The sequence below is a fragment of the Anguilla rostrata genome, chromosome 4, assembly GCF_018555375.3.
Source record: "Anguilla rostrata isolate EN2019 chromosome 4, ASM1855537v3, whole genome shotgun sequence".
Lineage (NCBI taxonomy): Eukaryota > Metazoa > Chordata > Actinopteri > Anguilliformes > Anguillidae > Anguilla > Anguilla rostrata.
Genome location: NC_057936.1, coordinates 57,268,496 through 57,292,539, shown reverse-complemented (window position 1 = coordinate 57,292,539; position 24,044 = coordinate 57,268,496).

Genomic DNA, 24,044 nt, shown 5'->3' with positions numbered 1-24,044 from the left:
ATCAAGCTTACTCCCAAAACAACTAATTTACAAACTTAACTGCACCAACACAGCTGCAGATTTTCACTGGGTAAAGCAAGTGAACCTTGAAAAACCACACATGTACTTTAAACTGAATTTATCTTTTTGCTGCCTCAGCTGCTTTTAACATCAGCAAATTGTGGAATGTTTCCTTATTTACATGAATGTGTCCAAATATTTCCAAGCTCTAATGATAATTGTGTCTTATTTGTCCTTCTCCTATAGCTAACATATTTTACAGTGCATAAATAACAAAACTTTCCAATGTCCTCCCTTCCCCCACCCACAACAGTCAATGTTCAGATCAACAGCCAGCTGCTTCAAAATAAGTAAAATTAGGTTTTGGAGTTTCCCACCACAGTAGCAATGGGGCTGGGCTGATTGCATTCGTGTGTGTCTTACTATTAAGATCTGCCGAATACTTGGGTGACTGTGGTCACGTGGTCGATGAAGACAACGGTGGGCAGCTCAAGCAAGCAAAGGGTGAGATTGTCAGAATGGACTCATTAAGTCACAGCTGTTGTGTGAGGGACAATGAGGGATACTCTCCCCTCAGCCTCAGCCAATGAATGCGACCTGCTGAAGGAATCTAACACTAAAACTTTAGAGAAGGGGTTCTGGAGCATGGGGGAGGTTTACATTAGTCATGTTTCCAAAGCTCAACTGGTAGTATGTGAACACTGTGTAAGCGCTTAACAAATGTTTATTTGTTGTATCCTTTTATTATTTTTAAGATGAGTGTAAATGTAGATGATTTTCAGCTAACAGAAAAGTAAAGAAAATCAAATAAAGCTGTCTTTTATTCTTGGTGTACATATACATTTGTAAAAGAAGGACCAAAAGCCGAGGAATAATACACGATACTGGTTTTGGTACTGGCACTGGAACTGGTAAAACCACATGCAGCACACAATCCTGACAGCTACACAAAAGATGATAGCTATAATGAACATTGCAATTTATATTTGCACAACCACTTTTCCATAGTTCACTGTAGTTGAAGGGGGATAATTGCTTTTCCAGTTAATTTGGAGGTAGTTTAATAGTACCCCCCTACCAGACATATCATGTAAATACAGCCAGAGGAAACAAGTCGAGTAATAGAAAGTGACCCCGGCGTGGTCTTGAGCTCAAAATCATACAGATCTTACTTTTCCCTCACAAAAGAGATCCCTGCTGTTTGGGCTTCACAACTGCCATGCCAACGCCATTGGAGAAGATTGGATTAGAGAGACAGCTGACTGTGCTGTGGAGTCCTGCTTCACCAGTCTGATGTTTATGTAAATTCCATTACAGTTCATGGCTCCTGACATAATAGAATGGATACAGCACAGCGAGAGCTTTTCTTGTCAGCAAAATTACAAAAAGCAACATCAGTTGGTGGATCTATTTTTTTTCCCTCCTTCCTTTTTAGGAGACACTTCAGAAGGCCTTGTGAAATATCCACAGATATATCTCCTGTCAGACAGACTTATTTTATTAAATCATTTCTTTGAGAAATGAATTCTGGACCTTTCCACTGTTCCCACCCACCCGACTCTCGCTCGTTTTCCTCCCTAAGTCGGCATGTTTGCTTTGGAACTCGCACATGACGTTTACGGATTCCGGAATCAGGCCCACCAGGAAGAATGAAATGCTAACCTGAAAAAACAGGCAGAGGAACCTGGCCCAAGTGCACTGTCAATGATCACATTACATAAACGTCTTACATATCACAACATATTATTTATTAATGCATCTCGGAGTTTAATTTCCTAAATTGAATGTCCATTGGTATGAACTAGAATGTCCAGGTATGAGCTAGTGTTAAAAAAAACCTAAAGCTGGAGATGTTGAAAGTATATGATTAGTTCTGCCAAATGTATGTATCGCGCATTACTACAGTAAACATTTTAAACTAATATGCATAGCTTAAATATTTGCATACCAGTATACATTTTTTGTTTTTATTTTTTGCATAGCAATGAAAAGCAAGCATAACCAAAAGGTTATAAAGTATTACATTATTCGAATAAAATGTATTTACATTTTTTCAAGGGTCAATCAAACAAACAAACAAATAAATAAATAAATACATACTTAAATAAATATAGATAAATAAATGAGAACAAACCATATCACATTTTAAGACCTGAAGGTCCCTCATATTAATTTACAGAGACAAGATAATTGTCTCATGGAATACATACTCATGTCTACCTACTCATTAAAAAAAATAAAAAAATAAATAAGTGTTTTATTTAGATGTTTAAAAAATCAAGTATATCAAGAACATTTCAATGGTCAAGAGTGCTACAAGATCTGCTTGAGGGAATGGCAAACTGGCTTAGAACTCCATACAGTGCACAACACTGGTAAGTAAGAAAAATTACCATCAGACAGTGTTGCTGGCACTTCAGACACAAACTTACCTAAGGCATCTCTTGTATATTTTACCAAAAATGCTACAGAAATGTCAGCACTTATTGGTGCCAGTATCACATTTTCCCAGTCGTGTGACATGTTCACATCACATTTAGTCTTGCATGTCTAAGAGAGACATGAGGACAGATTTTGCCAGTAGCAGAAGTCAGCACTGCCCTTCTTCCTGTACTTCAGTTTCGCTAGTGTCAGGCATCTCAAGCTAGTCGTCTTACTGTTAGATAAGCAAATACCACCTAACCTCTCCCTCGTTCAGACTGCGCATGCATTTACCCTCATCACTCTGGATGCCATAAAAATCCTAAACTGCATATTTTAAAAATTACCTGCCAATCCCAGAAAGTATGTTACATGTGCTTGCGTGAACACACACACACAAGTGTGCATGCAGGCAGATAAGCTTTTCTGTTTGAGTGATTGTGCGTGAAGATGGCAACTATAGCTACTCATATTTTATTCGTTTTGCTTGACTGTTTATTGTTGCATTTACTCTACGAGCGGTTTCATTCAGGAAGTCAAAAGGATAAAGGCATCGATGGAAAGATCCCACTGTACCCAACAATGTTTCAGTCAGCTTGCATTTAAAAAATGCTTGTGCTGTGCAATTTCTGATGCAACAGACATTCAAATGCATGGAACCTGGTTTCAATGGATGTGCAAGGTCATGTCCTCAACCAGAAGAATGCAGAGTTGTCACCTTGTTTTTAGTACATAAGTGAACTACCCTCCTCCACCACTATTTTTGTCTCCATAACAAATTGTAATTCACATTAGAACTAAATAAATAAAAATGTGTAATTTTTCAATTTACCATCTGAAACAAACATTACAAATGAGTAATTGTCTGGCTGAAAATAAATTAATAATGGAATTTTATGTTTCCAGGGGCTGTGTATGTTAAAACATATATACTTCCATATAGCAAATATTCCATTCTACTCAACAGATGATGTGATTATATCATTGTTTGTATATAAGGCATTAAGGTAAGTAATAATTCTGTACTATTAATGTACTGATGTCCAATTAGCAAATAGTAAGAAAAGTGGAATAAGAGAAAAGAGAAGTGTGTGTTGTCTGTGTGTGTTTGCATGACCATGCGTCTGTGAGAGAGAAAGATAATGAGAGAGAGAGAAAGAGAGGCTTTTATGTCAAAACAAAAAGACAAAAAGAAAAGCTTACTTATATATTGTAACACATCTAAAGCACAAGAGTAAGGAAACATTGTTTGACCTCACTCCAGCAGCACAACTAATACAGTTGCCTCAAACTGTTTTCAAAGGAAGCATATGGGTAGCAGCTGTGGAAATGTGGGTTCCAGCACTAGGCTATGTATTTCCTTTCAAACGCTGCATTTCAGGATGATCAGTACTGTAGATAAACGTATAAGTGTCCTGACATCAGTAACAGAACATGCATGATCCAAGTAAACTCAAACTTTCCATGCAGCACACTGTGACTCAAACAAACCGTTGTTATCAGTGGTGGTGCTCATGGGTGCGTTTTTGGGGTTAATGGTGACTTGCTCAAAATTTGCCCATACCATACCATCTGGTCTGAGGTCTGCTGCTGATTTGTCTGATTTGTTTCAGTATCCCTGGCACACAGTTGTCATTCCTTGAAAAAACAGGGCAGTTTTATTCTTTTATAACAGGCACAAGTTGAACAGCTGTCACCATGGCCGCACAGAAGGAACAGAACCAGGTTTCAAATGTTTCCATAGCTGCAAATGGAAACCGCTAAAATGAAATAGTGATTAAAGAAAGTCAAAGTGTTAAGAAAGTATTAAAAACAATGTTCAATTTAAAGCCATACTAACCATTCAAAATAGTTTTAACCCCAGTCTAAACAGCAGTAGCAATTGATGACATTCATAATGGTTAATCCAAAAATATTTGTGAGGTTTTGAGAACACTCACTCCAAAGATTACTAAAGAATGTTGATGGAAAAAATGACATAACTTTAAATGAAATACAAGCCAACCAAACCATTTCAAAAAAGTAAACAGGCATATATGTTTGTTGTTGTTGTTGTTTAGACTGCAATTGCTTAGGCTGCAATCCTATTCCAAACTGTCCTTCCAAATTATTCATTTGACAATATCCTCAGGGAATGGTGGGACACAGTATAGCTTGCTCTCACGCTGGCACTCAACATTAGCTAAATACCTTATACTTAATTGTGGTCTCTTAAAATGGCCATTTTTTAATGCAACTGGCAACGTACCTTTCTGCCTAAACACATTGAATATTCATAATTACCACTCACATTTCAATTAACCATGCCCTGGAGGGTTTAACAACCAAAGAAAAAAGCAACGCTCCCAGAATTGACACGTATTGTATTCTGGAATGTCCTCACAATGCTGACCACTCATATCATGTCAAGACAGGGCTTATGATGATTGCTAATGTTCGGACTGGCCTTACCTAGATAAATATTTCAGTTATTCCACATACAAAGGCACTGAAGCAAGGCTGCAGCATTCAGACTACATATAGCAAGTATTCAGACAGATCCTTATACGGGCAACTTGTATATATTTCACTACACATTGTTATCTATTTTCAATTGCGGTAGAAATGCTGAAGAAATGCTTTATTCAAGGGTATAACATCCATTTCTCAGCAAAGGATTTAAGCGTTCTCTTAAGCTCTGGTACTTTGGTACACTTCTGGTTAACAGAGCCTATTTCTATTTATTTATTTTTTTGGTCAGAAAACAAAGCTCATAAAACAGCCTTTGAAGAAGAAATGTCAATCCCTCTCTCAAAAGACGATGCAGAAGTTAATGGGGTGATGTGCGGTGTGAATGTGGAAGCTCTGGAAAAAACCATGGGGGGTTTCTTTCACTCAAAATGGTGGGCAGTTCACAGAGGCAGTTTCATAGCCCTTCAATCACTTCAGAATTCCACAGATGCTTCATCTGTCTACAGCCGTAACACTGTGGATTTTTCACATCTACCTGTCAGTGGCACATTGACCACTACTGCATGCTTGGGTGTCAAACCGAAAAACATTTTCACATTTTTTTTTTGTTCTCCGTGCTTACAATATGAAAGTGGTGATTTTGCTGTGGCGATGTACCCATTCAGTGAGATATTTCACAATAATTATTTGCAATTATTCAATGGAAACAAACATGCCACTATATTATTAACCTTTCACCTCATATAAAATATTTTTTTTGGAAATGCATTGAAAGAGAATCACAGAACAACCCAATTGCTCACATGATATGAATCCAAGAAACAAACGAGTAAACGAGGCATTCTTGTTGTTTGGCTCTTTGTGCAACACTCCTCTGTATCTCAAATGCTTAATTGCTATATTACCACAAAGTGTAAGAAAATCCAATAATCAATTAAATAAAGTCACAGCTTTACCAGCAGGACAATTGCATAGAATTAGCAATTACTGTAATTACGCTGATGACATATGCCAAGCTGCTCTCGTGAAAGAGGGTTCTTGCATGGCGAGGCTGCCGAAAGGCTTCGTCGGGGCTTTGATTGATTGTTTGTCAGTGCAACGCTCTTGTTTCAGACAGAACCTTGGCTCAGGTGACACCCATCCCCTACAGTTCCGCTCATAACACTAACTAGCTTTTCTCCTGAGCAGACTCTGTTTATATACTAATCAACAAACTGGAAACACATTTTTTTTTTTTTTTTGCTTTCTAATCAGTCGCATGGCATTTTATCATTGAATTTGTATATAACTGGATGAGACATTTAATTTCCTAAGTTCCTGACTCGAGCTGAAGAGAAGTATCAAAGACAAATATTCTTTAGTTTTGAGATGACACTAAATGGGCTGCAGGTGCCAGGGGACATTATCACAGAGTCTCTTAACGGGACCTCGGACGGATGCTGCTATGAGAAACACATGGCTCGGTGACCTTCGTTTAAATTCCAGTACAGTAAATTCCCACATAACCAACCTCAATGGGACCAAAGGGGAGGCGGATACAAGAAAGGTCAGATAAAACAGTAAAGATTAAAATAAGCATTTCAGCTGAGACTATTTCAAAATGTCAATATGAAAAATATAATTTAATTCGACAAGATTTAAAAAAGACCAAAATATATACTGTATATACAAAGACAAAGTATTTAATTTGGTTACAGTACGTACATTTTGTAGACAAATTTGTTTAACCCACAAATGACAATGTTTCAGAATTAGCCAGCATGAAATGCAATGAATATATAGCAGACTGTAGGCTATAGCAGTATTTGAACTGAATTACTGCGCTGTTCAGAAATTAGAAATAATTAGAAATAATTTATTTCTATTTCACGGTATTTGTATTCCATTAATATACTTCACTAACATAAAATGTGGTGCTTTGCCAGGCTGTCACTCTTGATTATAAATTGACATTTACATTTAAATGAGGGCATCAGATAATCTGGTAGGTCATTTATGCAGGAGGCAGTTATGCAGGATTTTACTGTATTTATATCAGCTGAGGCTTATACAGTAAGCAGCCCATACAAATCTAATAGCAAGTATAAGTTGTTGACAGCAATAACTATGCAGATTATCATATACAAATACACAAATGCAGGGTACACTCACTTCAATTAATACATGTAAATGAATGCTTGTTGTCACCAAAATTGTCAAGTTATCATAAGGCTGTTGTCTTCTTAGTGTGCCCTTACTCTGAGTTGAAAATAATTATTGTATGTAAATAACTCAAACCATGATGTAAACACAACAGGTCCCACACTACTGTATAGATGTTTGCATTATCATATGTCTTTCCTTTAAAAAAAATACAGTATTCTATATGTGTATTATTTAAAAGTTTTAAATATTGTTAAATCATTATTATTGAATCATTAATTTGTACATTAAATATATGAACGGCAACATTTAAGTTTATTATTCCAATGCTCCATAGCAAAGAAATGTGTTTATTTGTATGTGTGTGTATGTGTGTGTGTGTGTGTGTGTGCTTGCACATGTGTGTGTATGTACTGATATTGTTGCAGTTGTTGGTGTTCAGAATATATTTATTGGGTAAGGGGAAAAAGAAAAGAAAAAGATTCTCTGCAATTCCTTGTGTATGGTTAAATGGTTTGCTAAATGCTAAGGTGAGAATTTTGTGCAGACTAACCATTGACTCACAACCCTCTTTGTGATTCATAAGGAAGTAGAGATTTTAAAAGCCTTGTTTAATTTTGCATGGTTAAATGTGGGGAATTTTGCCAAAAAAAATCTACAAGTTGTGACTGTGACAGAATTAAATAACAGATTCTGTTGACCTAATTACACTGTGTCTGCTTTGCCATGCCATGTTCTGAATGAGCAGAATGATAAATTAGCAGCTGACTGCCAAAGAAATGCCTGAAGGCGACATATACCTGAAAAGTAATTTGATTAAAAAATACACAACCATGTTATGCTGGCTGGTCAAACAGAAAAGCTGCATTAGCTGTCAGCAGGAACCAGTTAACAGAGCTAAGGAAGAGAGGCATGTCATGCCATAATAAGAAGCTGCATTTGACAAATAATAGAGCTCACTCTATCACAAAATAACTGAAGCCCAGAGAGAAAAATGCACCCAAAAGTAGAGAAACTCAGCTGATAACCACAATTCTGTGAGTGCTTTGATACAAAACAATGAAACCACCCAATTCAACAGCAGTTTTTTAGGATCCTCTGATTTTATCTCCAGTTGCCACAAATTGGGATTGTTTCGACTGAAAGAGGTTTTGCAAAACAACTGAATGACTACTTCAGAGAGCTCGCCACATTAGGGAAGCAGCTCCTCTGATGGGGAGAGTGAAATCAGATGAAGTTAGCTGCTTGAGAGCGCCAATGCACATTATTGCATTAGCTCCTCTCCAGTCACGTAATAAACTCCCAGTCAGCCAAGACAAAGGGCGGCCACACCCCTGCCGGTTAGTAAGAGGCAGGAAGAATTTTTGGAACAGTGGAGATTAACAACGATAGAACCTTGTGGGAGATGGAGGCTTTCTCTAGTAAGAGATAGTAAGATTTTCAGCTTAGTGTTGTCAAATGTTTTATTCATCCACTGTCATACGGGTCTCCAAACAGATTACCATGTTTACTGTGGGCCTTATTTGATGGATACATCTTTTAATGGTGGAACTTTCAAGGTCACATTGTTTAAAGATGGTTATCATGTAATTTGTAATAAACAACCAAACTTCTAATTAAAAAAAAAAAAGAACCAGACATAATTTCAATGATGTCCTAATGATGGCCAAAATGGAAAAAATAAAAACCCAGCTTGGCATATCTATTATTTAGCTGCTTTGTAAGTCCACTGTATGTGGCCTTTTACATCAAAGATTTTCCACTTAGGTGCTTTCCAGATGCTTATTTTCTTTGAAAGGCTTTACATTAACATTCAAATAAAATTAAGAATATATGAAGCATGGATAACTTTGAAACTCATGACAAATAAATATGCTTTCTATATCGCTGGTAGAATCATAATTGGCTCCTGTTCTTTTGGTAGCAATAGCCAGGTGCAATGGTAGGAAGTGATGACAAAAAATTGTCGTAACTTGAATATATCCTGCATCTCTCTTGCCTTTGTTCTTCTCTAGAAAATAATGAAAGCTGAGGTTCCCCCTGACATCTGTTGAGAGATAGTCTCAGAGAATAATCATCTTGATGATACTGTCCATTAATACTGCATGTGTCATTTGGAATGAAACTGCAATCATAGATCAAAATTGTCAAAGGTGGCTGGCAAATGTAAAAAAAATAAAAGAAGCACCTGGAAAAGTTGCAGTGGGGTCATTTGCATGTTGCCTCCTTTTCATACATTCCCCCAGGTATCAAGCCAAGAGAATGCATAATACAGGGGCACGAGCAGTAAGAAAGCTAGGAAAGCGCACACACAACTTTCTCACATTTTCCACTTAATTAAACTGCTTTGGGCAGAGGAGTCATACAACGTGTAAATATTTTCTTCTCTGGATGACAAGGTCTCTGCAGTATTCAGTTAAAACAAAAGTCAGAAAAATTCCTCACGGCTTTATATTTCAAATCCAATATGCTGGAGTACACATGCACACAAACGAGTATGTGTATATATATAGTATTGTCCATATTTGGATAGTGACACCATTTTTGTTGTTCTGACTCTGAATTTGTAATGATTTGTAATGTTAAAAAGCAGACTGTTAGCTTTAATTTGAGGGTATTTACAACCAAACTCGGTGAACCATGTGGGAATTACAGCCCTTTTTATAGTAACTGTGGTATGACTGTTGGTGCCATATGTGGTGGACCCAGCATCTCAGAAACAGCTCCCCTCCTGGGATTTTCACACACCATAGTCTCTAGAGTTTACAGAGGATGGTCCGAAAAAAAAAAAAGAAAAAGAAAGAAAAAAAAGAAATCCAGTTCTGTGGGTGAAAGCACCTTGTTAATGATAGAATGGGCAGACTCATTAAAGGTAACAGAAAGGCCACAGATGCTCAAGAGCTGTTTACAACAGTAGTGTGCAGAAGGGCATGTCTGAACATACAATGAATTCAAGCTTTGTATGTTCAGATATATGCAATATATAACATATATAAATTGATATATATGCAGTCAGTGGCCACTTTATTAGGTACATCTATGTACCTGGCATCCAGAACAGCCTGAATTCTTTGCGGAATGGATTCAACAAGGTTCTGGGAAACAGTCCTGAGGGATTTTGGTCCATGCTGATTTGATAGCATCAGGCAGTCCCTGTAGGCCACACATTCATGCTGTGAACCTCCCCATCCACCACATCCCAAAGGTGTTCAACTGGATTGAGATCTAAGGACTGTGCAGGCCACTGGAGTAAACTGGAGTCACTGCCATGTTTGTGGAACCAGCCTGAAATGATGCGTGATTTATAACACGGCACATTCTCCTGCTGAAAGTATCATTTGAAAATAAAGGTAGATGCTTAGGTATGCTGTGGCATACTTGATACTCATTATATATTCAGAAAAAGCATACTGACCCTCATCTTGATATGCATTTTTTTCTAGTTTATACTTAATTTATCCCATAACTTCTGACATCAGTAGTTGTTTGAACATACATTAAATCATGGGCTATGCTGATCAATAATTACTGCATTTAACAGAAGCTCTGCATAGGATTTACAGCTTAAATTGGTTCCATTGCTTTACATGAGTTTCAAGATTATCACATTAATGTGATCCAACTGTCTGTATCACAACATCTTTATTATTATTATTAACTAATACAGGGGAGAACATACAAACTCCTCACAGAAAGGCCCAGACCGAGTTCAAACCCAAGACCTTTTTGCTGTGAAGCAACAGTGCTACGCACTGCACCACCATGCCACCCTCTTTTCTTCTATTGTAGGTAGAAAGTGGTTTGTTATTTAATAAATGCACATATATTAACTTAATTATTCTCTATCTAAAGTAAAACAAAAATGCAGATGGCCAAATACTTTTGGCCTAATACTTCAACTTTGGCCTATAGTAATTTCCATTCTCCCCATTACCATTTCATGTCCAAATTATGAGGCAACACACTGACATATACAGATGAAATGTGTGCCTTTGTTTCTAGGCACTAAGTTAATGAAAAAAAACCCTCTGTTGGCACCAGACAGTCTGACAGACTCAAATTGATTTCTAATTGGGTTTGTATAGATTATGAACTAGCTTTTGGTGAATACATTAAGAGCTGCATGCCCTCATTTTGCCATGGTGCACACTGCAAATGCAACCCACTAACTCTACATCTACCATGCATTACTCTAACAATGAATTATTGCGTAACCACAATTACAACAGGTGGAGAAAGACCTTGTTTTTACTATTTGCAGTATGTTCAACCATGGAGGTGAATGATATCATTGTTAGTATTAAAATAGTTTTCCAATGCATTTTAATTGAGGTTGTTTTTAACCCACAGTGACTGATTGTAAAAAATGGCAACAGGTGGAGAAATTTTTACAATCAGTCATTGGCGTTGAAAATAGACATTGACGCTAGAAGAAAATCACTGTCTGGAATTATTTTCTTCAAACTTCCCAAATTAGGCAGTTATTTTCTGCACCAGGTTTAAACGTTTTCCATTTCCAAATTACTATATGCTTTCTTGAGTTGTTTCATCTGATTTATAGCAGTATAATAGAGAAATTCATAAAATGTAAAAATCCAAATGTTTCAGGCAACTTTAAGATACTGTGCACAGTTCTTACAAATACATGATAATCACTCTCATTCAGACACAAAGTATATCACTATGACTGCAGGATCATGAAGAAAACATTTCTGATTTCTAAAATTACTCATGTTTTATTGATGCTGTTTACTTTTTGGTATGGTGTGTCCAAGCCATTTCTGAGTTGAACAGTGAATGTGAATTATTATTCACATTCACATTTGCCCGCATTGGCGTCCTTTTGTCCTTGCGTGTGCAGTATGCATGATTGAGCACGTTTTGCGTGCTTGTGTGCTGGCGTTTGTGTGTGTCTCAAAAAATATGTCTTCAGTCACATAGTCTGCTTGGCACATGGACAAGGTATCTTTGTTGTTGCTTATGCCATGGTCAGTCTCACTCAGACAGAATCCTCCTTGAAACTATATCAAGGAGATGATTGGGTTCTCTGGAGGGTAAAGTGATATATGAGTGATAGGTGGGGAATTACACAAAGTAGAGAGCAAAAGAAAAAAGATAAAAATAACACCTAATTCTCTTGTGTTCAATTCACTTATTAGGATGTGTCCCTCTTTATTGCATTGTGCCAGGCTGAAATAATTATTAAAAAATAATAATAACTTAAATATTATTTTTTGACAGAAAAAATAAAACAAGTTGCTCATTTCAACAGCACCTTGACAGAAACAAACATTAATTAATGTAAACTTATAGAAGTTTGAATATGACCCAAAGTGTAACAGAAACAGCGTTGAACATATTTGTATGAAGCCATCAGCAGTGTTACTTCCTGATATCATGCTGCTTCAGAGTTCATTAATGCTATATAATTAAAGGGGGATGTTCCGCATTTTGCTCAATCCCCAGGCTCAGTGAGTTGCAGCTTTGTCACTTGGCGGGATATTTATACAGAAATGAAAAGCAACAATCATCCCAAATGGTGTGTCAAGCTAAAGAACTGGTCCGTGGTGTGATGATAAGCCACACGGCTTGTAAAGGAGACCATGCCAGTGCTGTCTGTGGCTGAGTATCCTGTGGGGCTCTCATTACAAGAGCAGCTCCGTGATCGATCAAACCGGTCTGGTCGATTGGGCGCCCACGGTCTACCTGCACAAGCCTGCGAAAGAAATCCAGTCTTTCAGAGCGATAGCCGCACAGCTCAGCTTGTGGACAGCGGAGTGAAAAAGGAATGGTGACCGTGCTTCATGGAGTGCACATTTCTTGAAATGTAATTGGACAGGGTTACAAATATGACTGGACATTCCAATTTCAGAGAAAAACCTGGGGTAGAAAATTGTTAGTATGATGGCCGCAACATCGGCAGCTGCACATTAGAGGTTACATGCACTGCACTCCCGACTTACCCACCTGTTCTGTTATCATTATTTGTTATCGGTGCTATTTTTGGCAGCGCACATCGTTAACACCCACTAATGCCTTTTGTTGTATGATTGATTTTTATTACCTGGCAAGCCAAGCTGTGTACTGTGTGTAAGGTTTTTAGTTTTTCGGCAATGATTAATAACAGTGGTGCTTAGTGCTTATAATCTGTGAAAGATTTCTATCTGATAATGTGGATGTTCAGCCATTTTAGATGCATTTTATTTTTGCTAGCTTAGCTTAGATCATATTGATTATGAGAAATGGCAACTCCTTTTAAATTTGAGATAAATAAATGAATAAATAAATAAATAATCCTGCTCTAAGCACAATTGGTTTAGCAGGCCTAACTGTTGGGCTACTGCTCACACTATGCATATTCAGCAATATCTGATCTTTTCATTTTAACCTCAGCATTTAAACATTCTCTTAATATGTGATGAAAAGATACAGGCAGGCAGTGGGTAGCACTGTTGCCTCACAGCAAAGAGGGCCTTGGCTCAAATCCCGATCGGGGCCTGTGATGGAGTGGCAAACTGTTCAGAATGCATTCATGTCTCTTTCCCAATGCACGCTGGGATAGGCTCCAGCACCTCCCACAAACCTGACCAAGACTAAACGGGTATAGATAATGGACAGATGGATAGATTTAATATGTACTAACACTGCACCTTGTTTACATTTGTGCTTATTGTGTTGTTGTTTAAAAGTGAAAAGGCCAGAGGCAACGTAAAATATACAGAAAGTACCAGAAGTGAACAAGTCCCAAAGGTAAGCAGTTATTGACCACTCCTCTTCAGTTGACGGTAGTCAGAAAGGACATAGAGGGTATAATGATGATGAGGCCCCATCATTCTTATGAGATAGAATTACATCCTGAAGTCACCTAGAGTGGAAGTGACACTGAGAGTGTGAAAGCTGCTACTATAGATGATATTCAGTATAATGACACTGAGGGAACCTTTCCATATTAATCAGCCATTGTTCAACCAACTCTGAAATTCTTATTACATATGGACCATCATCAACATATGTTGATGAGTAAATTTACATGATTGAGTGAAATATGTATTATCTCTCCATTCCTCCATATCATTGAACCTCATGTAGCTGTAAAATACATAATTAGGTTGGACAGGATTCAGTTTAAACATTCAGGTAAACGTTAGGAAGTCATGTTCAAAACACTATAGCTGCCCAATTGGGTTGCAGGGTGGGGTGGGGGGTGGGGGGGGTCAGGGGTGCTTGGCTGTGGCCCTGAGGCAGCAGAGAGAAACTTTTCCTTCTTGCATTGGGTTCACATATCAACCTAATGCAAAATACAATTTAGTGTTCCCATAAAACTGAGCCAAAACTTCACAGATTTTATTCCAAATATTCCACCAAATATAAGTTATAAGAGGATATAAGGGGAAAATAGGAGATAAATGAGACATTTGCCCAACAAAAACAATATAATATCCTGTGAATTTCATTTCCTGCATGTGTGGGAGCCAAAATTGTCTCAGACCATTTCTAAAACAAAAGGTATATAGTTATCAGTAGACCATCTTTTAAAATTGGTTGGTTTTGCTTTGGTTATTTCATTTTCCAAATAAGGCTCTGATGTTCATATTATCGATAAATGTATCATATATCTACAACACCGTGAAATATCAATAATTGCATTCTAATAAATAATTTCAGATTAATGTCATATCCATAGCTATGACAACAAATGCAGATATGGTATAGATCTGTAAACTCATTATCACACTTCACTGGTTATTGGGCTTTCTGGAGAGGCCAACTGATCCACAAGAGCAGAATAATTAAAGAACAAACACAAAAAATAGACATACTCCTGATTATCATCCTGTTCAACTTCCCTAATTTGGCACATTTAAACTGGATGTTACTAGTGTTCCATGCAAGGAAATTGCAGCACATTACTAGACACAATTATGTTGGCCAAAAGTGTCTTTAAAACAATTAGATCAGTGCGTGAATATGCATTTTTAAAGTGCTTGGCCAGTTGTTGAACCTCTTCTTAAACTGGTATATCAACCAGCAACCCATTAGGTTAACCCCACCACTAACCATATCCTTGTTCTGTGTATGATAGTTAAGTTCTAAACTCACATACAATGAAAAAGACTATATTTTTGGTCAGCAATGCTTCATTGAGAAAATGGCAATATCTTTTTTTTTTATCATCACATGAAAGCAAAGGTATTTATCAGGGGCCTGCTGCAATACAGAGGGACTGTAATAACACAAAGCAGAATCATGTGCCATATGGAGTAATTAGGGAATTCTGCTCTGAAAAGGGGTTATGTGGCCTATAAATTTTATTAATAAGATAGCTATTTCTTTAAGATGCAGCAGCACAGACTCTGACCTTATCACAAAACAGCCCAATGCAACACTGCCTGGCCTCCATGGAAAATACCAGAAGATGCTCCTTTTGTTTTCGGGATTCAGGATTTGGACCTTGTTATCGCGTTTTGTACAGTTTTAACAGGACCTGTCTCTAGGATTTTGAAAGCTTTCCTTAAAGGAACATTACATCAAAATATTAATTTACCTTTTTTTTTAAACTATAAAATAATGCCATGTATATCCATATTGTGAATTTTGGCACACACAGGGCTAGACAGTTATTGAATGTTGGGTAAAGTGTAATTGTTTAAAAGTTTTAAAAATACACATGCAAATGTTTAGCACCGGAAGGTCAAGGGGATGTTGCATTTGACACAGTAAAAAAAAAACAAAAAAACATTTGAAGTATACTTGTGGCTCCCCATTTACATTGGATAAAGAACTTCATTATTGTATGTAATTTTATATGAACAGGTGTGAAAAAGTGCTCAATACACAATGGAAAAAAAAAATTCATCATTGCACAGTCTCTGGATATGAAGGCACAGCATTTCACGGCTGGATGGTTATGAAAACAATATTCAATTCTCGAGCCCTAGTTTTAATTCAGCCAACATCCAGCAGCCACTGCCACCCCTCTCACCTCCAACTGCTGTCTCTTGTAAGGAATCCAAGTGCTAGGCGCAGTGTGATAGCAATGCCGCACCTCAGAATTAACCTTTATTTACAGCCCTCACTTCCTCACCCTACATCACTCACACTGACGCAACAGACACTCACTGTCTGACCGCCAAATGGGGCATACTATCATAGGTGTCTAGAGGGGTGAGGGTGTACTTAACTTTGGGCCGGAGCCACATGGACTCGTACAAAGAGTGTGTCTGTTTGGTGTCAAATTAGATGCTGCACTGGTGACGAAATGACAAGGTCTTGCCAACTGATTGCCCGGACATTTCCCATCCTCTGACACTCAACGTCTAACAGACCAGCGGAGATCCCAAAGCATTCAGCGCTGTCACACAGAGGAAGTTAAGAGACCTTGTGGCGATTTTGACAAGGTGTTGACCTCAGTGCTCCGCTCAAATTTCCTCAGGACAGGACCTCTACCAAGGAAAACACTGAGGCCCCAATGAGCGGTCTGGTCTGGCTAAACAATTACTATATTATCAGATGAATGGAACCTTGCGGGCAAAATTATTCATAAATTTCTTGAGTAAAATGAACTGAAAAAACACTGTGAAGGTGATAACACACAACCCTGCAACCTGATTTTTGCCACCTTAAAATATGAACATATAAATAGATAAGATCAGCAAGATAAGAGGCAGGGTACAATTCTATTTAGGCAGGGTAATTATCGTTGAATGTTTATTTGACATTTACAAAATACAGAAACAACCGAGCTTAGTATGAACTGCGCTGTGAAGTACAGCTTCTTTGAGACATTTGTTTGAGAGAGTACAGGGTGCTGGCAACAAATTCAGTCTGGCCTAGAGGTGTAAACTAGCTCCATAGCAACAGGCATTATGCTGAATTAGATCCTCTTTTAGCTCACAGTGCAAGACAGACAATACACAATGTACTGATAGACTAGAACGTACGACATCTACCCAAACCAAAGAAAAATACCCTTTTCATCCACACATTTATGTATTGAAACTCCTTATTTTGTAGGTCTAAGATTAATTGGTACACAGTATAATTTACAAAATAAATATCCATAACACGCTCAAGCAGGATGATAAAAATATGGATATGTATACTGTAATGTACTACTTATCAATCAAACTTTAGCCATGGCAGATTCAGGCAAATTGTCCAATACATTTCTTCTCACTCAACGCCTGGAAATTTTAAAAAAGCATTGGTATTTTTATTCAAACAAAATGTTGCTTAATCAGGAAAGCGTACACATTCTGTAACAGAACAAGCAAGAGCAAGCTCTGAGACAGTAAAAATGTCCAATGTGTTTATGGTCAAGCTCACTCATTGCTAGAATCTGAGAAGCCTATGCATAACTGAATGCTGTTCTGTGGAATGGGCATAATATTCACAGTTTAAGCATGTGGTATGGCCAACATGATGAATTTCACAATAATTGAACCTTGCTTAAAAATAGACTATTACAGAACAATGAGAACATCATATTGTAGCTAGAAACACATGTTTATGTATATAAGTGACAATGTCACATGGCTAAATGGAACATACCCTATAAAGAAGCTATAGTTAAGACGTTGCAAAGCTTTGTACAACTATGACCACAACTATACTATTATTTTTCTTACCAGACTTCTTTTTCCTTATTATCTGATTTTACTGGATGCCCCACACAGTCCTTGCAATGTACAAATTTGTACAGCTATTCCTTTCCCCATCCTTCCTAACCTGTCCTGGAGTTCATTCCAGAAAGCAGACTTGAAACATCTAAAACATAAACCTGATGTCTTACGCTATCCAGTCAGATGAGGTATATCCAGATTCTTTGGGTTCCACAACAGTGGATTCCAAATTAGGTGATCAAGATCAAGCAAGCTTGGATAGGTTAAGCCCAAACCATGCTTGTTCATGGTGAACTTGCAAACCCATCTCCAATCAGACACAGAAAAAAAAAAAAAATGATTCAACATGAATTCTGAATACAATAAACACTTCACATCATTTTTTTTGTTCATGCCTATTGAGCAAGCGGCAATCATTGTGGCATGCCACGAATATCTACATATGTTCAATAAAAGAAAATATATATCAGCAGCAGGATAGGAAAGGGAGCTGGCATGGAAAAGAAATAGTGAAATCGAGTTCAATCAAATTTCTCCAACTGTGCAGTTACTTCTATATTTTCAGAATTAAGTAGTTCAGTTATTTATTGGGGGGTTCCTAGCCCTGTTTGACCTAGAATCACAAAATGTTGTGCACGGGTCCATCTCATTGTGACGATCAGTTCCCCAATGATCCATAAAGAAAGCCATATTGGATTTCCCACCATTTTGAATTCTTTGGAAAACACTTCAATTGGTCAAATAAAATGTTGCTGTATTTTCTCTATCCATTCAGATATTTTCAATGTTATCTGTTTTCTAGATATCCACTGCAGCTCACCCTGATACAATAGAGCTCAAAGGGACCAATGTTTGTGGTACAAGTGCCAAAGATTCAGTTGAAAACCTCAACAGCTCTTTAAAATATAATAACAGGGTTACTCATGAACATCAACATCTTGTTGTGCATGTGTTCATCAAATTACTTTCTACCAAAGTACACCAACTGTATTTGTTCAAGTCTCAACCAATGCACGCCCGTATTCTTGGGCACAGTGTCAATATTGTGTTGACACCCACAAAGCTCACATTGTATTAGGGTGAGTATCAACATTACCTTCAACTGAACTTAGTGGATGCTGGAATGACCCACTCATAAAAAAAAAAAAAAATGTAGCACTGTTGTGACATAATTTCACAGTGACGAGTGCATAGCAGGCATTTGTCACTAGCTTGCCAGGAGATGACAGATGTTTGTTAGAGACTTTTAGTTTAAGTGCAATTACGGTGGCAGTCAGCTTCGCTGAGGGATTGGTATGTGGTCCTTGGCCAATGAGCCTCTGTAGTCTCCCAATCCTTTGTCCAATCAGGTACTCCATGTGGCTGTGCGAATCAAGAATATATCAGCGAATGCACCAATATTTAACAACTGAAAAGTTCAACGAGTGATGTTTTCAACTTTCATGTTCTTGTAATGATGTGGCACAAAAGTTGTTTAATAAGAGTGCAAATATTTGATCAGCGTGATCTTCACAAAATGAAGTGTCGTGGCAGACACCCCCAATGTCATAAATCTAGTTACTATTTAATTTGCCAGTTTTATTTGTCATTTATATTACATATTATGCATATAAATAATAATAATAATAATAATAATAATAGTTATTGTAACATGACTTAAGATATGATTTTTGCTGATCTTAGTGCAAACACTTTTAGCAGCACCAAAATAGCAATATGCCAACCATGTGCCTGACCGCATCTCACCAACCCACCCACATGGGTGCAAGTTCATTTACTATTTAAACAATGTTGGCTCTGGATGGGAAAATAACAACTGTGTTTGTCTGAAACTAGCAAAGACGTCTGGATTGCAGCCGCTTTGTGCCAAGTATACAATAGCGCCCAAAAATAAAAATAAATCATTTGGAAAACTGAGTCTGAGATCTATCTTTGGGGTGTCAGTAAAAAGTAAGTACATGACACATTGGACATACAGACAGGAGACAAATTAATACGTTTTAAAAAACTGATCAAATTAAAGGCTGAGATGAATCAACAGGCTCCCAGCCGGTGAAAGTGTGGATACATGACCATTATAACTATCCAGTTGGTTGACGAAGAATTCAAAGACAAAGAAAATGATCAACACAGAAGAAATGTGTCAACACAATGCAGGTTTGGCTCATTATCATTAGCAAAACAATTAGGAACCAATTGATTCACCTCACTTTTTAATTTGATCAGTTAAAAAAAGTAATCATTAGCAATCTAACATTATTTTAATCTGGGACTTTCATTTTACATGGCATGCATAGCTGTTTCTGGCATAACGTGGCTAAAGAGGGTAAATAATTCCTCAACATAGGAAAAATGTAATTAAAACAAATGAACAGCTTGTTTAAACTATGGGACTGAAACAAAAACCAGCGTGCATGGGGGTTCCCAGGACCGACTTTGAAAACCACTGCCATTAGAGTAATGAGTTGCATGATAAACTGAAGTGAAGGAGAGATTTGCAAAGGTGTGAAATGTTGGCTAATAATATTCTGTCACACTGTAAAACCGAATGTTTAGGATTTACACGTCTTTATAACACTTTATAAACCCGTCAAGCTGTTTAATAATCCAAAATATATTTTAAATGTTTCTGGGGATCAGGCAAGGTCTGTTCGCTATTAATGTCGAACACTACTGTTTAAATATAAAAGGCCTCCATACCGCTGCGCACACTTGCTATTTAGGCATTAAATGAGTCACGTTCTTTGGTTTTAAAGTGCATTACCTGTGTATGTATGCTGTGAACAGTTGTTTTGCCAATATGCTCTGCATCTCCAATGCTATACAAAAAGCCCCAACTGACAGAAAATACAGACTAATGCAGAGGGCTTGTGTAGTGGAGGGCACAAAACCTTGATGAGTGACATTGGAAAGGCTTTAGAAGGTTAAATGATTGAAAATGGATTGAAAGGCGATAAAGTTCTTGAGACCCTTCTGAATGAGCTAGAATATATAATCGCTGTCTAATTATTCTTTCAAGATGTAAAGCCAAGTAAATGATTTTCCATATCCAGAGGGTTTTCTGGGTAAATGTTTTTTTTTTTTTTTTTTAAAGTACAGATTTTCACATTTTCAAAGAAACTGTCAAAGTTATGTAAAATAACAGCAATAACTCATCAATGGTCATCCCTTAAAATAACAGGATTTCATGGAGTTTTTGGACATATAATCACAATTTAATCTGTCAAGGACAAATTCAAGCCTTATTAATTTTATTTTATAAATAATTCAATGCCATATCAATATCCTGAAAATATATCAACCTCTCTCGTACACTTGCCTGACTGTAACCACTAACTTGTAAACCGCAATTTAATATTTTCTTCACTAACTTAAAATATGAACATGTATCATCAAGCTGTCAATATTTAATATTCAGTATTATATCAAATATAATACATTATGGTACAATTTCCTTCAACCTTGTTCAATATTGTAACATACAGAAGGCTTATTAAAATTATGATTTGAGCATTTAAATATGTTCAAATACGTGACCACTGTAATGCTTTGACGTGCCAATAAGCCTTGTTGTGTTGACATCTACCCTGCTTACTCACTGTGAAACGTGCATGTGTATATGCTATAACGGTTGAGCTTGGTTGTGTGTGTGCGGATGGGTGGGGGAGATGGGTTGTTATTGCGTTGTTGAAGGCCTTGTCTCGGACCCCTCGGTGCACTACTGAGAATACAACATTATATGAGTCATTGATCTTCACTGTGTTGCTTGGTGTTATGGCAATTGAGTTTGTTTTTAAAAAAAATGAAAAACCAAACTGAGGAACAATTTGCTACATAATTACATTAGGTTAAGCAACCAACCCTCTTGTTTGTGTTTGTATCAAATCTTGTTCAAATTGTCCAATGACCATTGGTTAACGGCAGCTATTCTATGCAATCACTTGTGTCGTTCAATGCAGGTTGATTTCATTGTTGCAACAGGAACATTGTTGCCTGTAGTTTTTTTTTTTTTTTTTTCCCCCCACAGTGAATAACAAATTGCAGCCAGAGATAAATTTCACTTTACAAGATTTTTGCCTAAACTGTTAATTTGCAGTGGCATACATGTTTATATAATATTTTCACATGCACAGCAGCAATACAAAAGGTGTAATTTGTAAGCACGAGTAGCAGGCATTAGTTATACTTAGGGCACGGGTAACAGGTGGATTAATAAAGGAAATGATGTCACTAAAAACAGAACATACCCCACACACTGAAGAGGTGTGTCACAGCAGTCCACTTGTAAAAACGGCATAATCAAAACGGCACTGACAGAAACACTGACCACCCAGAGTCAAACTTAAATTGCTCCTGAGAAAAGGCCCATTTTCACATAGAATGAAAATGTTTGATGTTTGTGAATCCCCAAAGCAATCAGCTTTGGTCACAATGCAGTTTGGTCAAATTAACGCAGTTACTAAATGTCTTGCTAAAAAAAAACAAACAAAAAAAAAAACAAAAACAAACATGCACTTCAGTCACACTGGACTTTGTTTATTGTGGTAGAACAGTGCATTACCTTTTAGCCATGTATTTTGTATTGAATAATTTAATTTTCATCTGCAGCAGACACAAATCTGTTCTTAAGGCATTTTTAGTGCTGTGCCGCTGCAGAATTTAGCTGTTAAAGAGCAGATGCTTAAAACTCCTAGCAGAAAATGATGACTATTATTTTTGAATATTAAGATCATTTTTTTATGTATACTCAAAGTGTCTATATTGTGTTTTGGTGATGATGCAGATACCAAGAATATCATGGTTTATAATAGTGGTTGTATACCTCTAAGCTATTCTGAATTGTTTATGATGATAATCATCATATTAAATCCAAACTAACAGTGCATATGGCCTGTAAATTAAATCGTGTTCATACTAAACAGTTAGTTAAATAGCACACAACAATAAAAGAATAACCATGTGTTAAAATGTTTAATGATTTCTTGTATTATTTAACTAGCCTGTGGCTGTGTGTATTTTTACCATTACAAATATATCATCATAGCCCAACAGTAATATAAACAAAGCTGCTTGACAGCAAGGCATCAGAAACCCTTGATTTCATCGCATTTAACCTTTCACCTGAACTTTGACAGCCAAATAAAAGCAATGATTACTGGTGTTGCATCATGTTTATTTTCTCTCATAATTTGGAATAACAGATTGCAGTATATGTACATATCACTGCATGTTCCACCCACCCTCATGTAGGAAGCACTGCAGTGTACATGCTAGCACTCTGTGTACACTTGGCACTATAAAATAAGGTGTATGTTATGCTTAAGAAAAATAATCTCTCACTTTTGATAACTGGTGGATTGTAGCCACCTGGTGAGTAGCTATGGTGCACTAATCTTTTCCCTGGAAAGATTTCAAGCCAGCTCTGTGTCCCACACAGCAGGTTCCTGCTGACTGTAGTCAGCTAATGACATAAGCCAGGCAATAACTGATGACAAAATACCAGTTGTGTTGACAACATTTGTACTTTTTCAGATTCATTCATATGTTTTCTTTATGATTTATCTTATTGCTTTTTCTTTTTTTGTTGTCTTTCTAAAATATTTTATTTCTAAATGATTTTGTAAGTGGAAACTATATAAAATGAATATTATATTATATTAATATTATATTAATATACACCGATTGCACAGATATACTGTTTGCATGAACAGCCTGCATCTGCAAAGGTAATCCTCATTTCATCACACTGTGATGCAGAAGATTTACTGTCCATGCCACTCACAACATAATGTTCCTTGTCTTGAATTTCAGACTGAATTATTTCATAATATTAGAGCTATATACCACACATACACTAATTCCATTTCATATTAATATTTGAGCAAGCTCCTTGCATAAGCATATCACAGACAACTATATTCCACTCTTAGTTCACATGATCCACAGTTGAAATCAATATTTAATCTTGTTTGATCCCTGGATAATTGCTTCCTTTTTTTTTTTTCAAAAAATAAATAAATAAATAAATAAATAAATCCATCAATACAATGACTTAACTGAGACAAAAGACAATATTTACATAGTCCAGTACATGCATGTACTAATACAATCATTAACTTGCTTCATAAAATTGCTGATTTTCAAAGATCTTTGATTAATAATGCAGCATGAAACTAAAGAAACAATAGCTATTAAGTCACCAAATGCATTGGAACAATTACTTGGAGTTGTATACTTAGCCATGCACAATCATTAGTAGGTGGTTTGCATTTGCAAAAAGTAGCTTCAGATTTAAAAAAAACAGAATAATTAGTTTCATTAAAATGATTTCTTTTTAAAGCAATAATGCAAGCTTTATGATCTGAAGCAGAATGGTGAGCTTATCCAGTTGAATGGTGGTGTATAATT